The following is a 9,692-nucleotide window of genomic DNA, read 5'->3' as shown; positions in this document are numbered from 1 at the left end:
TTCCACCAGTGTCTGTGTTACCACTTCCACCGCTTGGCACTGGATCGGTCGTCATCGACACGTCTCTACTGTAGAACCACCATGGTCTAAATCGTATAGCATCTGCATTAATGTTTGAAAGTTGAAATCTTCAAGATTCGTAGATAATGATTGCGCGCACCACAATCCAAACTAAAAGTTATTTCGCTCTCACGAATTTACATTTGAGAGGAGCAGAGAATCAGTTTCTGACACATATGATGATGCCAGCCATCGTGAAAAATTGGCTGCACTAGCCTCTTAATTGCCATCTGTGGAAAAAACCCACATCTCAAGCAAAAAGTGAATTGCCCCTTGGCATAATTTCAAATAATCTAAGGCCGAAAATGCAAAGGCCTGTGACAACGATAGGGGCACAGGGAAATGAAGTAAAAATCTGAGTGAGCCATGAATCACTTTTCTCTGGGTCCCATCCTCTAAAATAGTCGAATGAATAATGCTCGGCGATGAGGGATGAAGATAATATTGAAGACTGGAAAGACCAGACTCCAGTAAAGGGATAACAACTTGTCCGCCAGTTGTGGATTGAGGAAAAGGGCTATCTTTCGCGACTGCCTGCAGGGGATCTTCCCCAAGGGATTCCTCCCCCTCATAAAGGATCGACATATCTTTTGAATTGATAATACTAATCTCAGATTCCTTCCCAATTTTTTCCAATGCGACTCAACATTCAATATCTCCCAACTTTCCCCCAACCCGTTGTAGGTCATTCATCTCTACTTTGTAACCATCTTTTTTTATTCCCCATGGGTCTTTGACCTCTTTTTCCCCCTTATTATCTATGTTTTCGAAGCACAGCCCATCCAACATTTTACTTTTCTTTCGATTATTTATGTTTTCAAGGCACAGCCCATCCAATATTTTTTTGTTTTTCGCCACTGCAGGCTGAATCTCCAAATTTTGTCTCTTTTTTGCATTCCTCTTTTCGTCTCTACTTTTCTCAATTCTGTCATTCGCGCAAAATAATAAATCACCGTTATATCTAATTTGGACTCCAGTGTCCACTATCTTTGACTGAATAATTTCATTGTAGCTCAGTTTTATATCTCTTTTCTCTCTCTTAGTTTTCTTTTCTTTTGTAGTAGCATTAAATAAATCGTCATGAAATCTGAATTGGACTCTAGTGTCCATCTTTATTGTAGTTCCGCTTAATATCTTTCTTCTGTCTTTTAGTCTTCTTTATTCTTACCGCAGCAACAAACATTTCGTCCTCAAATGGGAAGTGAATTCCGATATTTGGTTTTTCATATTCTACTAAAATTTCTCGAAGTTTCCGAGGAAAAGCGCGCACAATAAATTTCGTCTCATTTTTCTCTGGTGCAATCAGTGTTTCATTTTGGCCTATACTTGTTAGCGTCTTATATTCATTAAAAGTGCTATCAAGTTTTCTATTTCTGCAAATTTTCCCGAAAAATAATTCTAGCGCGTCTTTTTTCAATGTTATGCTGTTTTATTACTTCTGCATCCCATTTTTGTGGATTATCAACATTTTGAACCCGAGTATCAAGTATTTCATTTTTCTGACAGGGTGGCACAGCCTCCCAATTTGTTTTATGGGCCGGTCCACCTCCCCGCCTTGTCAATAAAGTAGCATATTCTTCCATCGTAGTGTAATTTTGTAATTTTTCCTCTGTTAAAGAAGTCGCTTCTAACGATAGGAGATTTCCGATATCTCCAAAGTCTCCTCCTACTAAAACATCCACTGTAGCGTAGGTACTAAGCCTACTTTTATCGTTTTTCTCTGGACCGTACCGTCCTTCTTTGCAATTTCTATTCTTACCCAAGCAGACGGGCATGGGTGCTTGTCTCCATTATAATATAATGTTGTAATATTATTTTTATGGTCTATTTCTGTCTTTTTAATTGTGTCCATTCGCACAAAAGTTTGCTCACTCCCTGAGTCAATTATCATTTCGGTCAATTTTCCGCTTAATTTTCCTTCTATTTTATGTGATCTCACAAACTCGTCAATATTTCCTTGATTATGTGCTATAGCCCAATTCGATCTTTTATAGGTTAATTTCTTTTCTTTATTATGGCAATTTTTAGAAAAAGGCTCTGAGAAATCAATTTTTACCAGATTATCATCATTTTGACTATCAAGCATTTCTTTTTTCCGATAGGGCGGCACAGCCTTCCAATTTGTTTTATGGGGCGGTTCACCTCCTCCCGTAATTAACGGAGTTGTATATTTTCTCGTAAAATTGTTTACTGTTTGTTAATTTTCGTTTTCTTGCAATTGATTCTTAGATAAATTATTATGGTTATCTGACAGCCTAGAAGTTAGTTGTGATAAAATCTCACTTTTTGGAATTAGACCTATCATGGTTCTTTTAAACTCTTGGTGATGTCTTTCTTCTTTCTCTCTAGCTATTTTATCATTCTCCTTTTTTCGTTCTCTGGCTATTCTATCAGCTTCTTCCTTTCGTTCTCTGGCTATTCTATCAGCCTCTTCCTTTCGTTCCCTATCTACCCTCTCCTTCTCTCTTTCTTGTCTATCTTTGTCTTTTTCTCGTCTATCTTTCTCTCTTTCTCGTCTATCTGTTTTAATTTTGTCCATACGGGCCTGATGAAGTATTTCATTGGCTTGACTATCTTTTTCAATTTTATCTATCTCATCCTTTAATTTTTTCCTATATTCTAGGTGCTTTCTTTCGTCCACCTCTCTGGCTATCCTCTCTTTCTCCATGAGATTTAATATACGTTGTCTCATATCTTTCTCCCTTTCTTTTCTATCTCTCTTTCTTTTTTTTTCTGTGGGCTTTACTCGCCCTTCTCGGTCTTGACTTAATCTCATCTCTGTACGACATAATTTTAAAATTTCATTAACTTAAGTTACCTCTTCAGTCTAAATGGAAATTCTTTTATCCATGTACTTTCGGTCTCTTGCGAAAAATTGCTTTGACACTCAGCAATTTTAGCCTTATATTTTTGAATACTAATTAGTTGCGCGATATATTGATTCGTAAATTTTTCAATTATGATCTCACAAGGCATAGCCCATAATAGATCTTCATAATTGTATTAATTGATTCAGTATTTATCTCTTTTCTCTTTATATGTAACCACAATAGGCTACTATCACTATGTAGGCTAACTCGACTAGTCTCTTTGAAAACGCGGAATTTTTTTATTATCAACGCTGTTAATAATTCCTGTTCTTGCTGCCACCAATTATTGTGGTGTAAGTACGGGTGTCACCACTTATTGATGAAAAATGGGGCAAAAAGGTTGCTATGCCACTTACTCGAAGGGGAGAACCCCTTGTCGGCCCAAATGTTAGTGGGATTCCCGCTCTTATCCCAACGGTTCTGCAAATATCGGGTTTGGTACTACCCGATTTACAGTATACCCTGTCCCCGGGTATGATAACGCGATCGAGTGGTCAAATGGCCACTTTCTAAAGCCAAATGTGCCCGCCTTGGGTTACGGCTAGAAAATCTCTTAACTCTTTCCTTGGAGGTAACAAACCTCTCTGTCATTATAATAACGAAGGTACCTCGTAGCTCTATTCCTACCCTGCCTGGGTTACGGAAAATAGTACACAGTTTGTAGAAAATACCTTACTTGTATTCTTCCAAAAGGGTCACATATAACAATAGAAATATCCTTCCCCAAACGGGGTCAAAACGCAGACTAGCACAAAATAATATTTTACACACCACTGTTCATATGGGTGGACCTCCACTTGGCCCAGCCAATCATCTACATCCCCATTCGAACCCAATTCTTACTCTTAGATTTATCTTTCAATGACTCCCAAACCAGGAAGTACAAAAATAAACTTGGTTCAAAGCTTACCTATTGCAAAACCACTATCGCTTAGTAACGGGAATTTAACCTGTCTTTTGAAGTTATACTATAAGCAAATGTAATTAAGAAAAAGAAAAAAGGTCATTTATTTGAAAGGAAAAGAAACAGAGGTTGGAACCCCAACACCCACCATTTTCCCAAACACATCCAATCAAAATATTGAGATATCCATTTTGTTCAACGTAGTTGAAAGTTCTTGAAATTAGGTCTTTTAGGAAGATACCCCCCCCCCCCCAGCGCCCTTAGTGCAAGGGTTGTAAGTTATGCCCAGGGGGCATATAAGGTTTATATAGAAAGTTGATGTGGAAATTTCAAAAAGGCCGCATTTCATTGGAAATTAAAATTGCCCTTTTTGAGAGTAATTAACCCCCCTCTCACGCCCACCATTTCCCCAAAAATATTCAATCAAAGTTTAGAGATAGCCATTATGTTTAGAAAAAATTAAATAAGAAAAACAGGTTTTAATTTCTATAAAGCAGTGAATACAACACATTTAATTAAACACAAATACTCCGAATATTTCGGCCCCTCATCCGGGAGCCTTTCTCAACGGAACAAAAAATTCTTACATAAACATAAAAAACATACTAAACAAACAAAAGAAAATAATATAAATAAATAGGAAAAGAAAACTCACATATTAAATAAACAAACTCCATTCACTGGCGTATACAATTGAATGCTTATATTGACACACCTTCTCACAGAATATAAATTGACATCTATCAAAAAATGAGAATATATTTATACTTAAACAAAACCAAAAAAGGTCAGCTAATCGCCGACCCATAACCCCTACATAGATCTCATAGGCTCATCACCCAATGTTTGAAACGAACAGATTCGTTTGCTTGCAAGCTTAGCTGCAGTTCTTTTACCTTTCCCAGCATTTAACAAAGCTTCAGGGAAATTATAGAAATAAAAAAGATAATATATGGGGGTATTAGTAATAATAGAGATGAAGGGGATTTTAGGATCAATTCGATTTATAATAGTTTAATTAAAAAGCAGGTAAAATTTTCAACCAGTACTATTTTTGATAATAGTTTGGATACGAATGATGACCTTGCGGACAAAGTTCAGCCTGGGTTAAATGCTGGGAAAGGTAAAAGAACTGCAGGTAAGCTTGAAAGCAAACGAATCTGTTCAATTTATAATTCAAACATTGGTTTATGAACCTGTGAGATCTATTTAGGGGTTATGGGCTGGGGGTTAGCTGACCTTTTTTGTTTTAGTTTAAGTATAAATATGGTCCCATTTTTTGATATATGTCAATTTATATTCTGTGAGAAGGTGTGTCAATATAAGAATTCGATTGTATTCACCAGTGAATGGAGTTGTTTATCTAATATGTGAGGTTTCTTTTCCTATTTATTTATATTTTTTCTTTTGTTTGTTTAGTATGTTTTTTATGTTTATGTAAGATTTTTTTTTCCCGTTGAGAAAGGCTCCCGGATGTAGGGCCGAAATATTCGTAGTATTTGTGTTTAATTAAATGTGTTGTATTCACTGCTTTATAGAAATTAAAACCCGTTTTTCTTGTTTAATTTTTTGTAAATGGAAAAGCAGTGTGGTCTAAGAAATTAATTATGTTTAGCGTAGTTGATAGTTCTGGAAATTATGTATTTAAGGATGAAAAGCCGCCCAGAGCCCCCAGGGCAAAGGTTGTAAGTTATTCCCTGGGGCATATAAGGTTTATATAGATAGAGTTTTCGTAAAACTTCAAAGGGGCTCATTCAATTGGAAATTGAGAGGGCTAATGTGAGCTTTTTAACAGTCGAAAGTGATTGGAGGGTAACTAGCCCCCTCTCACGCCCACCCTTCCTCCAAACACATCCAATCAAAATTTTCAGATAACCATTTTGTTCAACCTTGTAGAAAGTTCTGGAAATTAGGTCTTTGAGAATGACAGCTCCCCCTCCCCCAGCCCTCAGGGCAAGGGTTGTAAGTTATGCCCTGGGGACATAAAAGGTTTTTCTTGAAAGTGTTGTCGTATAAACTTCAAAAGGGCTCATTTGATTGGAAATTGAAAGGGCTAGTGCCTTTTTTAATAGTTGAAAGTGATTGGAGAGCGACTAACGCCCCTCTCACGCCCACCATTTCACCAAAGACATCCACGCAATGAGACAGCCATTTTGTTTAACGTAGTTAAAAGTTCTGGAAATTAGGTCTAGAGGATGACGACCACTCTAATAACCCTTAGAGTAAGGGTTGTAATTTACGCCCAGGGGGCATATAAGGTGCTTATAGAAAGTGTTGTCGTAGAAACTCAAAAAGGGCTCATTCGATTGGAAATCGAAAGGCCTAGTGCCCTTTTTAATAGTCAAAAGTGATTGGAAGGCTTGACATTTTTATTGTAAAGATGAAAGTGGGTATAATTTATTATTTTTTGTTGTTGTTGTTGTTGTTTAGACCTGGGCACTTCGTATCGAAGGAGTTGTCGTGGGAACTTTGAAAAGGGTTCATTCGATTGAAAAAAAGATAGGGTTGACGTCCTTTTTAACAGTCGAAAGTGATTGGAGGGCAACTAATCACCCTCCCACCCCCCCCCTCCCCCTTTCCTTTTATGTTTCAAAACTAAATGTTACCTTAAGATTAATTCGAAATGCACTTTAATCATGCTAACTCCAAATAAGGAATCTCAGCAGTATCCCAAGAACGACTGAGGGTATTATGTTCAAACTTTTAGGGCCACTTCTGCTCTTAAAATTTAACAAAATCAAAATAGTGTAAGTGTATCCAATCTATCAAAGTAAGTAAACAGAATTTTTTTGCGAATGGTATCAAGTTTTCCATTTCAGGTCAACTAGAGGCGGTATGAAACTAAATTAAAGACTACTATTTGTGTCCAGGTTTTTAAAAGGGTGTATGTTGTTAAAAATTGCTGAAAGCAGGCCAAACTAAAAAGTCTTAAAAAAACAAAAAGATTTAAGTATTATTCTCTTCGTCCCTGAAAAGACTATGTCAATATAGAACGAACAGAAATGAATTTTAAAAAAAACTTTTTCCACAAAATAAGTTTTTCAAAGAGAAGTAAAGAACTTCATTAAACAAAAAATCAGCAAAAATAAAATCAAATAATCTACCAAGCGTGAAACTACCACAAATCAGCATCGATAAATAAATGAAACCCATAACGAACAGAAATTACAATAAATAACTGAATCAAACTCAGAATGAGCAGAAATTAACATAAGTTGGGCTCAAAAACCCTATGCCTTCCCAAGCCCAGAACATAATTTGCACTTTACTGAAAAAAATATAAATGTTTTTACTTTTATAACTTTAATAAAACAAATAATATTAACATTTCGATTACTAAATATCAGCATATGTATATTAAACTGACAATTCACATTTTTTTCGGTAGATTTGTTTGATTTTTTTCAGTAAAGTACAAATTAAATTCTGGCTTTTAGAAAGCATAGGGATTGGAACCCTACTCAGATTAATTTCTGCTCGTTTCGAGTTTGACTTTAATTTCTGTTTGTTTTGGGTTTCATTTATTAATTGATACTGATTTTTGGTAGTTGTATGCTTGGTAGATTATTTGATTCTATTTTTGGTCATTTTTGGTTTAATGGAGTTTTTTACTTTTTTTTGAAAACCTTATTTTGTGCAAAAACGTTTTTTGGTTAATTACGAGTAAAGAAGGACGCTTTTCAAAAGAAAATATCACTGTGACAAACGAGGTAGGCAGATGGAGATCTACAAATGTTTATAAATGCTGATGAATATCCGGGAGAAAAGGATCTCAGTCGTTAAAGGATATCCATGATTATTCAACAGTAGCCTACTTACAGTCACTAACAGAATATTTTGGGTACTTGTCTGGAATCTGGGTAAACACCCGAGAAGTGAATTTTCGTTAGTGCTAATGAAAAAAAAACAAAATAGGATGAAAATATAATAGTTTAGAAACAAATTTGGGCTATATATTTGCAAATGGGGGGGGGGGGTGAAGTTAAAGCATAGCATATATTAGATACGCAACCTAATCTAACTTAGTCATCTTTTAGTCTCCCTAAACCCCAAAAAACTAAAACTTAAATCTCTTTCACAGAGTGAGCAATATCTCACTATGCAGCGGAAACCTGTTTATCAACAGCGGGTTTGAGATTCCGATGTAGTCTTTCTTTCGTGTGTATCTAGATTCTAGACAAGTACCATATTTTGATTTGATGTTATTGGTGCATAATTTTGTTTCAAATTTCAATGCATCTCAAGGTTAATAAAATAAAAAAAAAATTAATATAAAAAGCTAGAAACAAACAGTTGCTCAGATAAGGGACAGGGAAAGATTACTCAGATTGATAAGAAAGCCCCCTTTTCCCATAAAATTCTTAAACTAAAATCTACAGGATATAAAAAAAAATTAGGGACACCAATTGACAGAAATAAAAGCAGTCTATTAAGTATTCAATAAAGGGCAAATAAATTAAAAGTGTCAGGGAGAAATTTGAGCAAGATTGCAGCCCAGCTCTTGTTCAAGATAATTTGTTTGTTTAAATATTGAACTTTTTCTTTTTAGAAAAAATGGTTCTATTATTCACAGAAAGGCTCAGTAGGTATTCTTCTTCCTTGTGTATTTTTCTCTCAGATTTACTGTAACTAAATGATCATCAACAGCAGCTAAGAGGTCTCCTGTTTGTCAGGCCATTCTACTGGAGTCCTGATGTCCTGACTTCTGATGTCCCTCTATCTCTCTCCTCGAAGGCAGTTTCTCGGCGGGTCTTTTCAGTCCAGTAATTTTTACCCCTCCTTTGTTTATTTTTTCCCTTTCTCTTTTCATACTGTTTCTCCTTTTTTCACTTAAGTGATTCGGATTTGCCCATTTCTGCCATTTCCCACTTGATAGTTAATTTTGCTACTTAATTTACAGAGTCTCTTTCCTGTGTGTCAGTTTGTAATTTTATAAATGTTTAGTGTATCCCTTCACAAGCTTGCTTCTATAGACCTGTTTTTTTTTCTTTCCCGCTCGTTTTGGTTTTTTTTTTGTGTTACATTTACTATAAATTAAATGATGAAGATGATAATTAAAATAAATGAAAAAAACAGGATTTTTCAACTGAAAGTAAGGAGCAGCATTTAAACTTAAAACGAACAGAAATTACTCCGTACATGAGGGGGGCTTCTCCTTCCTCAATTCTCGCTCTTTACACTAAAATCTTGAAGAGCCTTAAGAATACTTCTCTTTCAAGTTCATTGGCCCTTCTGTTTGAGCAGTCTTTCTTAAAGAATTGCAAAAAAAAAATCAAACTTTAATTTAAAAGGGGGAGGGCTGAGGAAGGGGAAACCCCCCTTAAAATAAAGAATAATTTTTGCTCGTTTTAAGCTTTAATGTTGCTTCTTAGTTTCAGTTGAAAAAACTTGTTTTAAAAAATTGATTTCGCATCGTTTTTCAAATCATGATAGGAAATCTCCTTCCGTCCCCTCCTTGCTTTAAAATTTCACGTGAAAAATTCTTTCTGGAAACTTTCTTTCCTACAAAAATTCACCTCTTGGAAAATCCCCTTCCCCCACAGGATATCCCCCCTCAAACAAAGAAAAGAAAAATGTATGTTTCCCAACAACGATTGCTATCTCGAATATTTGGATCGGATGTTTTTGTTGAAAAAAGGAGCGTGGGAGGGGGGCTAGTTCTCCTCCAATCCTTTTGATTATTTAAAAAAGGCAATAGTACCTCTGGATATCCGTTCGAATAAGCACTCTCCCGATCACATAGAACCATTGTTCGATACAGTCATCCCCGGATAAAAAATACCCAACCTTGATCTTTGTTCTGGCAAAAAACCCAAAGTTCCATATTTTTGTAGATATGAGCTTGAAACCACTACTGC

Source organism: Artemia sp. Qi Xiang Cuo, chromosome 14 (genome assembly GCF_049724085.1).
Source record: "Artemia sp. Qi Xiang Cuo chromosome 14, ASM4972408v1, whole genome shotgun sequence".
In the NCBI taxonomy this organism is placed as follows: domain Eukaryota; kingdom Metazoa; phylum Arthropoda; class Branchiopoda; order Anostraca; family Artemiidae; genus Artemia; species Artemia sp. Qi Xiang Cuo.
This window is presented reverse-complemented; position numbering follows the sequence as displayed.